General features: G+C 48.5%; 1 protein-coding gene across 1 annotated transcript in view; it reads left to right on the top strand.

Moving 5' to 3' along the window:
- The first annotated feature begins 10,327 nt into the window (after positions 1–10,327).
- The window catches only part of CTNNA1 (catenin alpha 1), a 112,467-nt gene continuing 103,878 nt past the window's right edge, over positions 10,328–18,916 (top strand). The window contains exon 1 of the mRNA XM_030458878.1: positions 10,328–10,448. The gene's annotated coding sequence lies outside the window, so the exon portion shown is untranslated. The remainder of the gene's footprint in view (positions 10,449–18,916) is intronic.

Below are 18,916 nucleotides of genomic sequence, written 5' to 3'. Positions count from 1 at the left end.
TTCCTGTGGCTGTGGGTCAGTGGAGGTTTGGAAGCAGATGGATGGTCTGGAGTTATCAGCTCTCTGTGATTTTAATGATGCTCATGGGAAGCTTTCATCCAAGTGTCTTAGAAGGAAACTGAGGCTGCTAGCAGAGGGCATGGGGCTGGGGAGTCCCAACTGCATCTTGGACCCGCCAGCATTAAACCAGCCTCAACTGCCTGGGCAGCTGGGCAGCAGTTGCTCTGGTTTTATAGCCTTTAATGCTGATACCTAACAACTCATTTATGGTTCCAGGGCTGAGATTTCCCTGATCTGGGCTCCTGCTTCATTCTCAGATCTTTTGGGTTAGAGGAGGCAAATAATTCTCTTTGGTTTCCCCATCTGTAAGGAGAGGGTAATGATGCTGGCGGCCACTGCTGAGCCCTTTGAGAGCTGGGGATTTCAAGTGCCCTCCCTGGGAGGGCTTTACAACTGCTTTTCCCAACTTTTAGACTTGTATGGAGTTTCAGATGGCTTCTTGGAATGTAAGGAGGCTGTTAAGGGCTCTGCCTGCCTTAAAAAATCCCTGCTGCTGCTGGTCTGCAGCACCAAGTGCCTGTTGGATCCTGCCCCAGGGCCATGTCCATGCCTGGTGGTGGCTGCTGAGCAGATCCAGCTACGATGTCTCAGAGGAGATGCTGGAAGTGAACCTGTGGGAGTTCTACACCAAGCATCAGCACCACAAAGTGGCAGTAGTTTAACAAAAAGTCACATTTTTGCCCCTTCCCTCCCCTCCTGATTGCCTTGCTGGCACTGGTGTGAGTGCTTGTGCTGGGCTGTGGCTGAGCTGCAGCAGAGGACTGCAGGAAGCCAAGAGCAGAGCCTATGCAGGTTCACTGAAAACCACGTTTTAATCCCACCTAAAGTGGGCAGAGGCTCTGGGATGGTTTGGCACGAGAGTCCTGATGAAACAGAGCCACTTCCCCACAGTGTCTGGTACTTTCTCCCTCTTCATTGCCTAATTCACAGCAGGGCAGCTCCACAGCCATCCTCTTGGGATTGAATTCAAGCACAACTGCATTTAATCACCTGTCTCATTAATCCCTAATATTGTGCACACCAGCCTTGCTAACAGAGCTGTGCAGGGAGGCTGGGCTGAGGTGGGAAGGAATGAAACAGCTTTGTCCTTACAGAAAACCAGTTCCTCACCTGCCAAAAGCTGTAACCCTGCTGGTTTCACTGGAGGATGTGAGGCCCAAAATCTCCCGGGTGCTGTGCTGCAGAAGGATGGGTGCTGCTGAGTTGGAGCACAATAATGCTCCCCAGGGACAGAGTGATGCTTGTCTGGGAGCTGGATCAAAAAAGGGCTACGTGCTGGTCTCTGCACCAGGGACATCCTGATAGGGCACGGTTGTCCCTAAGGCCTGGGAGCTGGTGGCACAGGTAATGGTCACCTCCTCCAGGTTGCCCAGGGGGAGTGTTCCCTTTGTATTTTTTCTGGGAAATGAATGCAGGTGGCAGGACCAGTCCCCACTTGCTGCAGGGCAGGGGGTGTCCCCAGGGAAGGATGGGGCTGTGGGGGATACCCATGGGATTGCCATGGGTACAGGAACTTTCCTCTTCATCCTTGTGGTTTGTAACCACTGCTCAGGGGGGGAGCTGGTGGTTCTCCTGGCCTGAACTGACCAAGTGAAGATACTTAATTTGGCTTCAGACCATCGTTCCCCCCATGCCACTGCCCATCCATGAGCACTAGGCAGAGACAGTGAGGAACTAGGAAGGAAACGAGACTTTGTACAGCCAGAATTCTGAATTGTTGCTCAGCAGCCACACCAAATCCTCCCAGTCCCTGTCCAGCAGCTGCTTGCTGTCTTTCTGTCACCTGATTTCTCATCTTGTTCTCCCTTTTATCTCCTCTTGTCCTCATGCCATGTGTCACCTCAGATTATGGTCTCCTCCTTGGCTGGGCAGAGACCCACGATGGGGCCTGGGTAAGTGGCAGCTCAGTCTGGGGCAGGCAGTCCTCTTCTGCAGCAATTCCCTCAGGTTGCCTCCCTAAAAGCTGTTAAATCTCCAAAGCATCCCTGGGTCTACAAAACCTGTCCTTTCTCCCTGTTCTGCTAGGAGAAGCCTGTACTTAAGGATCCACCCACATAATTGGTCAGAATTAGCACCCAGGTGTGAAAGCAACAATTGGCACAGCTCAGGGTTGCCATAATTTGGGGGTTTGACCATGCCCTTGTGTGACCTGGCTGTGCTTTGGGTTGCTTCTATCCTGCTTTGGGGCACAGCTCCTTCCTCCTTCTTCCTCCTGACCCCATCCAGATCTGGTTACTCTTGGGTGCTGTGCAAGCAGTGGGTGATGGGGACCAACATGCTCTGCTCCAGCAGGACAAATGAGATGCTTTGTTGTTGGCTTTTTTTTTTTTTTTTTTTTTTTTCTTTTTTTTTTTCTCTCTCTCTCTCCAGCATTTCATCTATAAGTAATAGAGCATTTTAAAACTCCATTTCTCCCCCAAGGCTCTAGAGGAAAGGGTTTGGATCTGATATACACATATATTTTTAAGGAGAGATTGATTTGTGCTGCTCCTGCCCAGCTGCATTCAGTCACCTCAGGAAGGTTCAGCCTGCTCCTGGAAAGAGGAGGAGTTGGTGGCTCCTGAGCAGCCCTGCTGTGCTCCCTGTTCTTGGGGACACACAGTGCTGTCTCAGTCCTGGCAGTGGCACCTGGGAGACCTCCTGCTTTTCACTGCCTCTCCCTGGTGTTGCTATCTGAAAACAACAGTAGTGGAAGGTTTGTATTAGTTTTATTTTTCTTTAATTCAGCCTTTTCAGTGATGTTACAGTTGCTTAAGTGGAGCTTTCCCTGAACTGTGGTAAACCACGTGCAGCCAGTTGAATTAGTGCTGTTTTCTTGCTGCCCTCCAACAATTGCTGCCATCACTCATTTTCCCCAAGTGGGTACAGTGTGATCCCTCCCCCAGCCCTCAGCTCTTCCGTTCTTTCCATGCTCTGGGTGGCACCAGGACCTGTCCAAATCCCTGGTCATCACCCCCTGTTCCTTGGGGTGATTTGAAGTGCCTGCAGTGCCCTTGCCACAGCAATGCCACCTGAGGGTCCTGCCAGCAAGCTGGTAGCCAGAAAAATGCTAAAGGTGCTAATACCTTCCTGGAAGGATCAGAAATATTAAAATACCAGGTTTATGTTATTATTTTTTCCTTAATCTAATGCAGCTTTGTGCATGAGATGGGTGCTTTATTTGGGACCTTGTGCCCTGAGAGCTGGATTTGAGGGCTGGGGCAAGTCTGTCCATTCTACCCACACTTTAAAGACATATAACTAACCCAAGGTAGCTCCTCATCCCCAAACTGAATTGTCCTCCATTTGCTCAACCCATTGAACAAAGTGGGTTGAGATAAGTAGGATAAGAGCAGGAGAAGAAACACACATGTCCTTAAATCAGAAGTCCAGTGGCAACTGCACACAGGCTGGATGTGTTACTGAGCCCTGAGCTTTTCATTTCTACCTCTGTGTCAAGTGTGCAGAACCACATCCTATGGAGTAACCAAGTTTCTGGAATGATCACTCAGAAGCACAGGAAACCCCAAGGAACACCACATAGGAGCCATCACTGAGCCCAGCAGGATGCTTCATAACTCAGTCACCTTTTCCTCCCTTTCTGAAGAAACAGCAAAGATCAGCAGAAAGAACTGCTGGATGTGATGCTCATCCCCTGGCTACCATTCCACAGGAGGTGGGAAGCCCTGCTAATTTTTCTCCTGGTTAAAAAGCATCCTGGTCAAAAGATCGATTCAAGACTTGTTAGAAAGTGCTGCCCAAAATTTCCCTCACCCCAGGGTACAGACACAGAGTGTGGCTGCTCACCTGTGTGGACAAGCTCAAAGATGGGGAGGAAATGTGATTATTTTTCCTCCCCAATGACTTTCCTCCCAGTAATCTTAGCTGCCTTTTGTAATGGCAGCAGGAACTGCATCCTCAGACAAAACCTGCTTTCCAAGTCATGATGTCCCTTTTTAGAATAAATCCTGCCAACTCCCAGAAGTGATGGCTCACAAACAATCAGCAAGAGGACAACAAGAATGCTCTTCGAGGTGCTGCACAGAATATATCATCCACTGTACAGCAACAAATCAAATTTAGGGAGAAAGAATTTGGAAACAAATTACTGGCAAGGTATTTCAGGCTGACAGCAATTTGGAGCAGCTTAGGTCTGTCTGGTAAGAACTGTATTCCTTTTATTTCCCTGTCAATAACAGCTACCTTATCAAATTGGTTCCTCATTGATAATTCTCTTGTCTGGAACAGGCACTCCAGAGTACACTTAAGTTGATCACTCTCTCTTTGATCACATTTTGGTAGTGATGCTTTTCACCTTGATGACAGAATTGCTCCCTTCGGATGAAGTTTTGATGCCTAAAAATCCACGGTGGCTGTGAGATATCCAGCCTGGTACAGTGCTGGTGGTGTGGTCCTGAGCCTGGGATAGGAATTTGGGGCAGAAGCTGTGGGGGGATGAGAGGACATCTCCTCTTTGTGTATCTGGAGGAGTGATGTGGAGCTTCGTATGTGTGAGTTAGCAGGAGCACAGAGGGAGGGGAACATCAGCTGTGGTGCAAACCCCAGGATCTGTGTGTGGAGCAGCCCTGTCCTTGCTCTGGGTTAATGGAGCAGGAGGAGCTCTAGTGTGATGTGGCCAAGAAAGACGCAGGGTAGAGGTGGAAATCTGGAGTGAACCCACTGTGCACACACGAGCTCTGCACTTCTCCAGTTCCTCCCTGGCACAGCTCTGAGGGCTCAGCTTGTGCTGAATGTGTTAAATCAGGGGGAGGTCATTTATGTCCCTGAGTAAGCACATGAGAAAGGTGGTGGGGGTAGAGGGGAATGCAGCAGTGCTGACATGCTCCGAGCAGGAGGGACATAAAAAGAATGTGCTAGTCTGTAATTTGCCTGCAATTTCTCCTTGGGAAGCAATGAAAGTTTATAACTAGCCATGGCAGTGCCTGTGCATCTCTTCCAGAAAGTGGCAGCTAAAAATAGGGTGGAATTGCACTAAGAGAGAATTTTGACATTCCTTTGAGAACTTGTTGCTGCCAAGTGCTCCAAGCCTGTTTTGACTGAGGGATGCCAGTAAGAGGGATGTCAGCTGTGGCTGACAGTTGTTTTGGCCACCCTTGGTTAGCACAGGCCAGGCCTTGCTCGTTGGCAGAAATCAGTCTGTGCTGAGAGGATTCAGCTGAGCAGGGCAATTCAACCAATTTAATCTTTTGAAATGGAAACAAAAGAGATTTGTGCAGTTTAGCAAAGCCTGAGCTCTGCTCGGGGGTGGTGTCAGCCTTGGGACAGTAGGGCTGTCTCCACTTCATGTTCTCAGTTGTCCCACTTGGTCCTTGGGGCCAGCTTTTACCTTGCTGAAGCCTCGTGATGCTGCTGAGCTTCCAGGTGCTGAGTGCAGGGTCAGGTGCTGCCTGCCTGGGGTTTGTTTCCTCCACTGGCTTCTGCTTTATGTCCAGCATTTGGGAATAACTTCCTCATCAGGAGGCAGGAAAGCCTTGAGCTGATGATGGTTTAAATTTGTAGCTTAAGTTGTGGTCCTTTAACACCCTAAATTAAAATCACCCAGGACTTGTTTTTGCACTGCATCCCCCCTGGACAAGGAAAGCAATCTGTGGTGCCTATTTATTCAAGCAGTGCCTTAGAAACTAAAATCTTATTGTCTGTTCTCCATGGATATGAAATACTCAGTGATGTAACAGAGGCTCCATTTAAAATTAAGCATTTTTTCCCCAGTGCCCTTGGCTAAGCTTTCCTTCCCTGCACAGTCCCACCTCTCCGGGTGGAACCACATTTCAGTGGTGCTGTACACCCTTGGTCTTCACAGCATTTTAGGATCTTTCCTAAATGCCACAGAAATCTAAAACCTTATTAATAAAAGGCTGAAATGGATGCAGTGTGTGGAGGTCAGTGACTCATGCAGTGGGATTCTCAGGCTCCTGCTATGCACTGCCTCGGGGTGCTTCTTTTGAATGTTCCTTTCTCTGGAGCTGTGGCAGATAATTTCACCAGGGCTGTGTGAATCACAGGTGAATGCAAAATACTCGGGGTCCCAAGCTGGCAGAGCAGCAGCCGGGGAACCCACCCATGCTGAGCCTTTTGGGACAGCATCGTTGCTCCTTGGTGTGACCTCTGGCTGTTGTTTTCAGGCTCTGTGTGTAGGGATGCTGCTCAGTGCCTGTGGTCATGCTGGTGTCATTGATTGCTTCTGGGCTGCTCTTTCCAAAGGCTCCCGGAACACTTGGCAATGGAGGAAGAGACAGCATTTTGGTTTGGATCCAGTGGGTTCTTGAGCATAAAGAGGCACGTGTTTCTAGGGGCCAGAGGTGGCAAACACAGTGCTGGTCAACTCTGGAGCAGTGAGGGCCTGAGGCTGCAGCTCTGGCCCAGCTGGTGCCATCCTCATGCTGCAGCACTGGTCAGGGCAGCACAATCTGATCCTGGGGCTGCCAGTGGTGCCAGAAGGAGCCCTGGTGTAGCTGCAGATGTGTTGGTAAATCCATTCTCCCCCTGATGGAGGTTCTTGTAATCAAGGTGGGAGTTTTAGTTACTCTGCTGTGACAGTCAGCTTGGCTGCTGTAGCTCCAGTCCCACCAGAAACACCATGTACATGGTTTCCACCCTACAAGCACATCCTGAGGTGTGGGTGGCCCCGAGACATTGGGATTTGCTCCCTGCCCGTGTGGATGTTAATTTCTAACTGGATCGTGAGGGACAATCTAACTTCTTTATACAGGAGGGTAATGGTGATGCCTCCCAGCTGCATGAGGACCTTGAGCCCAATCCTGAGGAGTCCCTAGGACTTGATGCCATAGTGTGCATGAGATGATGTGTGTACCAGACACACATTTTTGTCCCTTTGCTATGTTGCTGGCTTCATCAGAGCCACCAGACTACAGAGGATGCTGCATTTTGGGGTAAACCCCACGGTGAAGCTGACCCAGCTGGCAGGGCAGGGACGGGCACCTCTCAGAGACAGCAGAGGTGAGGATGCTGTGCTGTGCCTGCTGCTCTGCAGGAGCACAGCTGGTGGCACAGCACGGCTGCCCCGAGGCTGTCCCCGCTGCACAGTGTGACATCAGCTTGCAGACAGCCTCAGCCCTCCGGTATTTGGACCCTAAGAGTCTTCTAAGTCTTTTATCTTTAGTTTTTCTGCTTTCTGTTGGCTGCCTGCCTGCCTCCCCGTTCAGCTTCTCTTGCTGCAGCTTCCTCCGGTCCTTACACCACTCTACATCTCCCCTTGTCTCATTCCTTAGGTCCTTCCTTCTCTCCTGCCCTTTTAATTCCCCCGTTACCATCTCCCACCCCGGCAGCTCTGCCTTTGCCGCTCCCCACTTGTCGCAAACAGCACAGCCAAACCTTAGGAGATGGCACAGATGAAGCACGGGTTTTGGAACGGGCACCAACAGATGCAGGGAGGGGGTGCTGGATCCCGGCGATGTTGTCACCAAGTCCCAGCTGTGTAACCGGGACCCTGTGCACACCGGGACTGGCAGGCAGGGGAGTCCCACCGGGTGCTACATGAACAAGACCCTTCCTTGCTTGGCACACACCTCCCCCAGGGCTTGGCAGCGAAGGGGCCGTGTTCCTGCTGGGACAGCCCCCCCGCCCCGGTGTTTTAAGGTGGCGGCATCAGGGGTGTCCTGGTGCGGACATGGGGACAGCCACCAGCCACCTCCTGCTCCTCTGTGTGCTGCAGCTCGAGTTGCCCCAAGCGAGGGGAGGCAGAACGTGTTTGGTTGTTTGTTTGTTTGTTTGTTTCCTGCATCCGACAGCCCCCCCGGGGCATCGCTGGGCCCGCCTCCGCCTCCTCTCCCCTGCCTCACGTTCGGTTTCCACCGAGAGAAAAGGGGCGATAGGAACTTGTAAAAAGAAAGTGGATTACAGAGCCGCAAACACAGTTAAAAGGGAGATTCGGGGTCAAGCAGAAGAGTTCGAGCTCATTTCAGGAAATGGATTGGGTTTCAAGCTGCCGGCACAGCCTGGTGCTGTCTTAATGGCACTGTCTGGGAGGTGTTAGCTATTGTTCTGGGTGCCTGTCTAAACAACACCCTGCGTTTTAGTCTCCTTGTCAGAGCCTGCCACCGTGTTCCAGAGAGAGCTGTTAATTAGGAGACAAAGTCCAATCTCGACTTAGCTGGCTCTGCTTTTACATAATTCTATTTTTTGTTTGCTCAGTCTTTTAACTCGCTCCATGAACCAACAGAGCTGCCAGCTGATCTACTTTTTGCTTTGCTTTTCAGTGGTGTGGTGCAGAGCATGTGATCCTCTGCAACTCCAGGCCTTCTGCCTTTCAGTTTGTAGTTTTAAAAGGGTTTAAAAAAAAAAAAAAAAATTCTGACATTTTGTCCTGAAAGGATGTGAGATGTGCAAAACTGCTGAATGTGGAAGCCACCACAGGAGGCTGAGAAATGATATTAAAAGGAGTAATGAAAGAAAGCAAGCTATTGAAGTGTAAACTCAATTTTACTGAGGGTATGCTACAGATCAGAAATGAGTAGTTTGAATCCCTGGTGCAACTGACACCAAAATATTAATGGTTTGGTACAAGCAGGAAATAAAAAGAGCTTTAAAAAATTGTTCTCTGTGTTTGCAGAGGCGACACTGTTTGTTAAGGCACTGAAGACCATATGTTATTTTAATAAAGGGTATCTCAGTCAGTTCTGTAATTACTGATGTCAGTTGCTGTCAATTAACTTCACTCCCTGACAAGGTTGGACTCTTGATCCCTGTTTTCGTTTCGGATTGTAAAACAATGCTACTCTTTATTTTCCTTGTCTCTGATCCCTTTCTTGGATTAAACCTGCAGGAAGGAAAAATGCAATCTAAATCACTGCAGGACACAGTCTGCCTTCCTGCAGGGAGGGCCTGTAGGATTATGGCAAAAGTAGGAGACACGGCCCTGCTAATGCCACTGAACCAGGACCTGGTGGGAAGTCAGAGTCCTGATCCATGCTGTGCCTTCGCTGTCACACTGACCTCGGGGCTGGTTGCCTCCTTTGGCTAAATTGTGTACCTTGAATGAACCCACCTCCCAGGTGAGCTGCCCAGTCTCTCTCTATTTTTGTTTAATATGAAAGGATGGAATGAGTCAGTGCAGCTCTCTCCAAAGGGGGTGGCAAATGGGTTGTGAAATGTGTTAAATTTATTAAATTGTTTTTACAGTCCAGGACAAGCCTAAGTTCTGTGGAGACATCTGTATTGAAAACCATCTCAAAACACCCCCTGAGAAATCCCAGAGTGATCTGTTGTTGTGTAAGGGTGGTCCCCTCACACGAGATGCTTACTGAGACTTTTCAAAGAAACCTCTGGAAGAGGAGACTCCTGAAGGCACCTCTCCCCATCTGCAAACCCACCACAGGGGACTTGTCCCATTAAACTCCCTCTCTGCTGTCAGGAGTTCTGGTGACCTCCCTGCTCGTACCTCAGGCAGTTTCCAGGCCCCTTCTCCCCTGCAGGATTGGTGCTAGAATCCCAGACTGGTTTGTGTTGAAAGGACATCAAACACCATCTTGTTCCACCACCCCTGCCATGGGGGAGTTGCTGTCCTGGGGGTGTGCAAAAAACAGGTGAATGTGGTGCATCAGGAGATGATTTAGTGGTTATGATGGTGCGGGACTGGTGGTTGGACTTGATGATCACAAAGATCCTTTTCAGCCACGATGATTCTGTGATCTTCCACCAGCCCAGGTTGCTCCAGGCCCTTGACATAAACCCAAGACTTTTCCTCAGAGCAAAAGCTCTCCAGAAGGTCAATACCCTCCAGGTTCTCCAAACAAAACCCCAGGGGGAAGCCACCTGGAACTTCTCCCCCTCCTTCAAGCCCACCACTGCCTCCCTCTTGCTCCACAGTTGGGTTTGGGATTTTTTTGGTTTTTTGGGGTGGTTTTTTTGTTTGTTTTTGGTTTTTGTTTTGTTTTGTTTTTTGCCTCCTGCGCTACCTCAGGTAAAACCGGGTTGAGATCTTAGTACTGGTTCGACGACACGTCCCAAAAGAGTGCTCAGCCCGGCTGAGAGCTGCGACACTCTGGCGCGGGGCCAGTGCGGTGCTGGTTCGGGGCTGTGCGGTGCTGTGTTGTGCAGTGTCGGTGCCGGTTCGGGGCTGTTCGGGGCCGTGCGGTATCGGTGCCGGTTCGGGGCTGTTCGGGGCCGTTCGGGGCCGTGCGGTACTGGTACCGGTACCGGTTCGGGGCTGTGCGGTACCGGTGTCACCTGCCGGCGGGCGGTGCCGGGAAGGGCGCGGGGGCGGCGCGGCGGGCGGTGCCGGGAAGAGCGTCCGGGCCGGGCCGGTGCGCTCGGGGTGGGGAGGTGCCCGGAAGAGCCGATTCCCCCATCGGGAGGGCCGGGAGCGGGCAGACAAAGCGGCGGCGGCGGCGGAGCGGCGATCCCCGAGCTGATCCGATCCCCTGCTCCCGGTAAAGTTTCTCCGAGGGAAGGGGCTCTGGGTTGCGGCACCGCCCTTCTGGTTTTGCCTACTTGGAAACTTTTGCGCGCTGAATGCGGGCTGGGCCCTGCCGGCCGCTCGGCTTCCGTGCGAGGCGGAGGGGGAGCGGGGCGGTGCGGGGCGGTGCGGTGCGGGGCGGCGGGATGGAGCGGAGCGGGCGTGGGGCGTGGGCCCGGGCCGGCCGCGCTGTGAGGCCGCGTTGGGCCAGGCCGGTGTGGGGCGGCGGTGGGGCGGGACGTGCCGGGGGTGGGGGGGAAGGATGGAAGCTGCCGGGGGGTGGGAGCCGGGTGAGGTTTGGGTTTCTTGATGTTATTTTTTCGGAGCGAAAGCGGCGGAGGGGCGCGGCTGCCGAAGTTTCGGTGGGAGCGGGGCTGTGCCAGAGGCTCCTCCCCGCGCAGCCGGGCTGGGCCCGGGCCCGGAGTTGCGGGTCCGGCTCTGGTGTTCTCCTTCCGATGCTCCCCCGAGGTTCCCGTGGTGTCAGCTGGGGGAGGACCCTGATTCTGCCCCGAGTTGGTGTTTCGGGATCGGTGTACAAACCCGCGTCGCCGGGAACACCCCTCCCTCTCTTCCTCCCTCTCTTCTCTCCTTCGCTTGGCTCTGCCACGTTTCTGAAGCCCCCTCGGAGCTGCCTGTGTGCACTGAGCCGTGTGCTGGACACAAGTTCCCTTCGACTTTCTTACAGCCGAAAAGCAGGGAGAGCGTTGTCAGCCCCCAGCCCCGGGGGCACCGGGCGGGCTGTCCCAGCTGCTTCCCATTCGCGTTGCTCCAGCGCACCTGAAACCTTGGCTCAGAGTTTGCAGGAAAGGCTGTGGCGCTTAAGGTTTAGTTGCAGAGTTGGAGATGAGGCCTGCCCTGCCCTTGGCCTGCCCTGCTCCGCAGGCGATGGGTGTTTCCCGGCCGGGGGGATCGATCCCTCCCTCCCTCGCCCAGGCGGGGTGCAGCCTCCATCCCCGGCTCCTCCTTCTTTCCATTATGACTCAAAGCATGTCTGGGTTATCAGCCTGGGAACTTTTTGCGGGCCCCCTTCCTCCCTTCCCCCTTTTTTTTTCTTATTTTATTTTTTCCCCTTTGTCTTTTTATTTTTTTATTTATTTATTTTTCCCCGAGGTTTTTTTGAGCGATTTGTTTCCTAAGCTCTTCCTGGAGCACGAGGAGTCTGGGGAAGCGGAGGAGGGGGGAGAGGCTTCAGACTTCTGCCGATGCACATCCTCAGTCCTGCTGGCTTGGAGAGGCTCTGGGGTTTTGTTTCAGCTCCTGGGTTGGTTTGCAGCCAGGTTGGTTTCAAATGGAGGTGAAAGCACAGATTGCGTTACAATATTTGTGGTCTTTTAGTACCCCTGGGTCTGACTTGGTGCTAAGGTCAGGTCAAGTCTTTAGTTGGACTTTCTTCTGTCTGCTGATTCAAACTTTGTATCAATAAAGAGCACAACTTTATGCTGAGTCACTAATTGCTTTTGTTTACAGTGAAACAGTTTTTAAAACAAGGAAAACTTTTCTCAGGAGAAAAACAAATATTTAGGTTTTGTTTTGAAAACGGCTTTGCCCCAACCTTTTCCATAATAAACAGCATGCCCTCATCCTTTGTTTCTTTTTTTTGCCCAGTCAGCTCTAATAATAGGGCTCTGCATCAGAGATTAAAAGTTTATGCCAGGTGGCCGGGGGGAGCACAGAGGGCAGAGATTACAAAGCCTCCACAAAATGTGAGTGTAAATATATACCTCACAACAGGCTTTTTTGTTGGGGTTTTTTTTTGGTTTTTTTCCCCAGGGTTTGTGAAACATCAGGGTTTCTGTGCTGGCATGTGTAATGGCAGCCATTAATGTGCAGCTTCTTTGTAGGGCTTCTGTTGGGCTGATAAAGTTACCTGGAAGATGTAATAGGGAAGTAATTTATGCTTTGTTTTGGTTTGTTTGGTTTTTGGTTTTTTTTTCCAGCATGAATATCTTCCTTCTGCAGCTGTAGGATTGAGCAACTGATCTTGCAAAGGAATCCATGTTAGTAGAGATGTTGATGAGCTGGGAATATACTTCAGTGCCCTGCCTTGGAATTCTAGTTGCTGTTACTGTTTGATTTCTAAATTACCCTTTTTATGCAGAGAAGCTCACAAAAATATTTAGGGGCAGTCTGTTCAGGTGGCCAGTGGGGTTAGTCCAGAATGAGGACCTATGTGGCAGTGATATTTCTGCTAAAGGACTTGGTGTATTCAGGTTTGCTGGAATGTCTTGGCTTTAACGGGCTCTGAAGGAAACAGAATGAATAAAAAGAGAACTGAGCATTGTTTTATTAGGACAGTGCCATATTGAGACAGCCATCCAGCCTGGTGATGAATGCCTGTTGTTTTCTGCCATTGTGCCTGCACTGGAAAACACTCCAGTTCTTGTGCTGCAGATCTTTAATGTATATAACCTTGAGGATTTAGATCCTTTACTACTCTGGGAATTCACACTAATTTAGTTTTATAGCTAATCTGGAATAGCTCCATTGAGTGAGTTTTATAGCTCAGGCGTTGGTTAAACAGCATTGCAGCTTTAGAGAAAGTGCAGATGTTTGATAATGACTACTTTTAACTCCAGACTATTTTAATCCAGTGTATGAGACTTAAAATAGAGCCTACCCACAAAATCGTATTCCAGCAGCCTTACTGGAGGGGCTGTGCTGCAGAAGATGAGTGTTGAGAATGCCCTGCTGTGCCATGAAGCAGAACTGGGTACAAATAGATTTATTGAGGTAAAGGGATGGCAGGAGGGATGCAGTCACTGCAGCTGGAAGTGGGACTTTTCTCCCTGAACGAGCAAGACTTGTTATCTTCCCGTCAGGGTGAGAATAGGTGTTAACTCCAGTTTCTGGTGAGCAGTGCCTTAGTTTTGACTCTTCGATTGGCAAATGTGATACTTAAATATGATTCATAATTTATCCCTGACTGTTGTGTTTAAAAAACCAGCTACCTTTTTTCTAGGCATGGTTACAGATTTTTTGCTGATCCCAGGTGTGCTACAGAAAACATCTGCTGGTCCCTTGGCATCTGTTAATAAATGGTTGTGGTGGAATCAGTGAGGAGTAACATTTTTTTCCCTGTGCTTTATAATAAAGTGATAGACATTATTAAATATGCAGATCTAAACCAGCACAGTTTGCAAAGGGAAGTTTTCCCCTAATGTATTGAAATTCCCTTCTCTCACAACTTTTGTCTAATTTACAAGGCAGCTACTTGATTAATCATTTAGACTCTTGAGAATCTCTTTTGAAAGACTTCAGGTTCAGGCACCTAGGGATGGGAAGAGTCAGTTTGAGGCCAGCTCTAGATGAAGGGGTGTTACCAAGGTGGAGGGTAAACTGGTACTGAGAACACAAAACCAGTCTGGATTCCAGTTGGTTCCCCAGTAGATCTTTTTTAATACCTTGAATGGCAGGAGGAGATAGGAGTGCTGATGTACACTGCAGTCTTGGAGTGAGCTGCACTCCTGCAGTGTTCCCAAGACAGTGAGGGAGTAGAGAGCCAAGAAGCTGGGAACTTGCAGGATTTCACTGCTGATGAGACACAGCCTAGGCTCACAATATGGATTTTTTTCCAACCAACACCAAGTTTTCTAGCTATTTGTGCCCCTTGTGGAACAGGTATGTGTTTAGCTGTCTGTGCTTAAGAGGAGTTTCTGTATAGGGCTGATGTTGAGGGGCAAACAAGATGTTTGTGGAAATTAAGAGTAGAATGTGGTGTAAGCCATTAGTGCAGCCTGTTCTGGAGTAGCCTTCAACAGCTGCTGTAACAAAAACCTGAAACTAGTGGGCTTGTGGATAAGTGAAGAAGGATCAAGACAATTAAGGTGTTGGGTTTTTGGTGTGGTTATTTTTTGTTTGGTTTTTTTAATGGAGATTAACTGAAGTAAAGGAGGAGAGAGTGTAGCCTAGACCCTCCTGGCCTTGTTCAGCACAGGATCAAGGGGGTATGTAGGTAAACACTAAATTTGCTTCTTTTCAGTTGATGAGAAGTCAGTAAGAATTACTGCTATCAGGAACATGTTGCCTTGATTGCAGGTGTGGTTTCCTCCCCCCCCTCTACCTTCCATGGCCTTTCCTACCCTTCCCAAGGGTTTAGAGTGGTTTTGTTCACTTCTTTTCTCTGGGTACTTTTACAGATGATATCTATGTAGCTCCAAAGGGAGGAATTCTTCTTTTCCCCCTCTTTCCATGTTTATTTCTGGGTGATACAAGCTCGGTCCAGATGATCCACTTAAATAACAGGTCTGCACGAGGGCTGTGTTAGCCACGTAGCTTTATATAACCAAAAAGATCAGTTTAATTTTTCATCTGAACAAGGCTGTGCCACGTGCCTATAAAATGGTGTTTAACCTGCATACCACTGAGCAGGCCAGTGTCACTTGAGACCCTCAGCTGAAGCTGTGGATGGGTGTTGGTATTAATTGAGAGGAATAAGAAATTCAGTACCAGTGTTGTTGCGTAGCAGAGGGCAGAACCAGTGGAATGCTGAGATGGAGGTGGGTATTCCTCTGTGTAAACACACCTGATCAAGGTGTACAACCTGCCTGTGCTCTACCTGCTTTCTTACAAGTGTGTCCTTGTAGAACTAATTCCCTTTAACATGACTTAGGGACCTGGTGCATCTCATTACCTGCTCTCGAAGAGCTGCCCAGGAGTTTGGGTAATTCATGACGGGCTGTGGGCATGGATGTAAGTGACAAGTCTTGTATAAACCTCAAGTACAATTTAACATAAAGTTAATTTCTGCCAGTACCTGATGTCCAGATGTTTCAGAGTCTGAGCAGATTAAAACCTACATTATTTATTCATTTAAGGGGTGAGAACAATGTTGAACAATGAACTGGAAGATGTGCATGAGGGGACTTGATGTGATCTGGTTACTATAGCTCCTGCCTCCAGGACCCTCCACATGAGGTTTTGGGTCTAACCCTTGTCTGAGTCTCTAAATTACAAGCCTGGCCTTGGCCCAGCTGCCTGTTAACACCACCAGAAGGAAGGAATAAGATGGGAACTTGGTGTCATTTCCATTCCCACTGCTTGTCACCTTTTTCAGTGATATCCTCTGACTCCTTTGATGCCTTTGAGGGGTGTGGGATGCTCTTGGGCAGCATCTTTTTGTCCCCCCGTAGTTCCCTGTTCATAATTTTAACTCTTGCCACCTTTCTTTATACAGACCTCTACAATCACTTGGCTTCCCTTCCCTATATCCCTCCCCATCTTTTTCTTGGGTGGTGGCAAAACCATCCCTGAAAGGGAAAGCTCCTCTGCAGGACCCTCTGTCCCTTCATGGTATTCAGTGGTTTCATTTCTTTCAATTTAAAACCTGCTTTAGAGCTGAAAGGCATCACACAAGCTACAAGTAAAATCAAAGATGGGATGTATTTTTTGAGAGAGTAAGGAGCAAGGATCTGGTTTGGCTGCATGAAGAGCTCTGGAGTTGTTTGAATTCCTCTACAAAGCATGGCTTTGTAGTTACTGCCACTTCCACTTTTTGGAAGATGTGTTTAATTACAAGCTGCCATTACAGCTGGAAATGTGTTTCCTGACTAACATTAAACAATGTATCCTGACAGCTGGGATGTGGGGAAGGCTTCTGGAAAAGGGAGCATATCCCTTGTTTGTTACTCCACAGCACTTCCACTGCTGGTGGAGTCCTCTGATTCTGTACTGTGAGGAATGCAATAGGATTGTGTGGGTGGTTTTTTCCCCCTTTGGGAATTAGGGAGGAAAAATAATGATATGAGATGCAATAAACTGTAACAAAAATAAATAAATACAAATCCAGAAGGTTTATTTGTACTGAAACAGAGTAATGAAAATCAGTTGTGCAGGGTTAAAAGCTTATAACCTGAAGCCAAAAAAAAATGAATGTCAATTTCTGGTGTGTATGCATCAGTGCTTCAGCACCAGGTATGTTCTGCTGTTTTATGTAGTTTGCAGGAATTGGTTAAGACAATTGGCTTGTGTTTGACAGAGTATTTTCAGAGGAAAAAGTCAGTGGTTACCAGTGAAAGGCGCAGTGATCAGCAGAACCAGAGGCAAAGCACTGGTGCAAAGCCAATTGAACAGGATTTCCTAGCTCATCTGTTTTTTCTTGGTAGCTTTGTCTTGTTTCCTGTTCCTGGGGGTGAGGAGAAGGGGTGGAGAGAGAAAATATGTCTTTAATCAGGTTTAATTTGGTTTCCACTCAGTAAATGGCTGTGGTACTAGCTTAAAATGTTTTTTCTTCCAGCAAGACCAGCCAAGCAATGACTCCTTCCTCTCAGACCCTCTGGTTCCTTCCTGCTGCTTTTATGAAATGTGGGTGGGTCAATGACTTATTTTCCTTTTTTTTTTTTTTTTTTTTTCTTTTTTCCCAAGCAAAAGTTGCTTTCAGTGGCCATCCATCCATATGCTCAGGCAGTGACTCAAAATGATTCCTGTCCAAGCTGATCCTTGTTAGCTCTTGGTTCTTGCTCACCACTGCAGGTCCTTAGCAAGTTTGTACTTGACAGGAGGTGGTTATGGCTTTGCAGGTAACTCTGGTATTTATCCAAAAAGTGGCTGCTCCAGTGTGTGTTTTCTGTTTCTCTCTTTGCAAGTTTTCATCAGGCTGTGCCCTCTGCTTCCCAGTGTCTGCAGCCTTCTTGCCAGGCTGTGGGGAGGGGAGATGGTGTGTACTAGAGCATCCTCCTACCTTACATGACCTGCCAGGTAATTGCAGTCATTTAAAAGGTGCTTCACTCATCCAAGCAAGGTTTGTGCGTTGCATTCATGTTTGCTCTTCTTCCTAGGGTTTGTTTTTGTGTGTTTTTCCCTCCTTAACTCGCAGCATGTGTTGGTGGAGCTGCAAGTTGAGAGGTGCCACGGGGCATGCAGTGATGGTGCAGTTTTCTGGGTGAGAATAATGCTTTGTTTCTGGCTGAAAGATGTTGAAGGTTGCCATGAGCATAAAATTAAGTTCTTGGCCTTATCCCTTGTGTGTTTGTTATTTCCTCTTTCTTTAAAAAATAAGTGCTTTGTAATTTTTCAGTACAACTGATGGAGTGTTCCTGAATCAAAGTGAAGGACTGGAAAAGGAATTGGAAATGACTTTCTCTAGAAAAACTTGAAATATTTTAGTTGGAAGATTCTTTACTCCCATATTCCTTGCTTCGGTGGGTGCTTCCTTTTGGTAGCTTTTGCAGGTGTAGAAAGCTATGGAAAACTTTTTTCCCTCTTCCAACTCTGAATTTTTGTTCCATAGTCTTTAGTTGCCACTATGCTGAGCATGCACTTGTGAAACAATGTGGTACTTGGTCCCTGGTAATTCGAGGGTATCCATTTCCTCCATGTTTTAAGCAAATTGTGTCTTATCAAACCTCTAATTACAGGATTCTGATTTTTTTTTCAGAACGTGTCAGTTCAAACAACTCCAGTGTTTGTGTCCTCCTGACTGTTTTTAAAATTGTTAATGAAGCCTAGATTTAGAAGATGTGGTCAGCTAAAAGCCCTGAAGGGTATTGCATAACAGCTTATCAATTGAGGGATGAAAATGTGGCTTGAGTGGGCCCAGATTCTGGCTGTTTCTGACTCTGTAGTTTAAATGGCACGTTTTATTGCAGATGGAGTGCTGAAGAAGATCAGAACAGAAATACCCAGGTTCTTTCCCTTTTATTGCCAGCCATCACTGAGGTTTTTGTGCAAGCTAAGCAAGAATTGCTTTTGCAGCACTGTGCCAGCTGATGAAGTGGTCTAATTTGTAAGAAACTTTCTTATTTGAGGAATGCTTGTGGCAAAAATTAATTTGTTAAAAGGTTGTCCCTTTGTTGCATTCCTTGCTCCCTTAAGAGTGGTAATTGGAAGCTGTGGTGGTGTAGTTTGGGGTTTGAGGAGCTCTAGCCACAGCCTAGTTATTATATCTTCACTGACTCTGTGTCTCTAGGGTCTGGAATGCACACTGTGGTTCTGGGAGAGGCAGCATGCTGCTCTTCTGTTCTTTCCTAAGGATTTTGGGGCAAATTTACAGTATTTTTTTCCTGCCTCGTGGGTGGGAAGAGACACTGTGGGGTTGGGAGGGCTTTCAGGAGCTGAATCAAAGTGGTCCAGCAGATGCAGAAGTCTCAGCTGGTCTGACCCCTTCTCTCCAGGCTGTGTCCCCTGGGCTTGTTGGAAAGAGGTGTCCATGTAGGCTGGAATGGGAGATCCCTGGCTGAAAGGACTGGGTTGGGAGCTGGAAGTTATCATTGCTCCTTTCAGTGCTGATCCAAAGAGCAGGCAGCTAAAATACAGTAGTTAAAAATCTAGTGATTGGTTGGTCTGATTTTGGAAGTTACCTTTCATGGTGTTAGCATTGCTGGTATTCAGCATAAGTACTCAAGTTTATTGTGAAGCCAGAACAAGGGGATATTTATTAAGTTATAGCTGCTGCTCAGAATGCAGCCTTTTCCCTTCCCAAATTTAATGTTTTGCAGCTAAAATGTT

Source organism: Calypte anna, chromosome 13 (assembly GCF_003957555.1).
Source record: "Calypte anna isolate BGI_N300 chromosome 13, bCalAnn1_v1.p, whole genome shotgun sequence".
In the NCBI taxonomy this organism is placed as follows: Eukaryota; Metazoa; Chordata; class Aves; order Apodiformes; family Trochilidae; genus Calypte; species Calypte anna.
The sequence above is the reverse complement of the archived record's forward strand: the minus strand, read 5'-3'. Positions and strand labels throughout refer to the sequence as shown.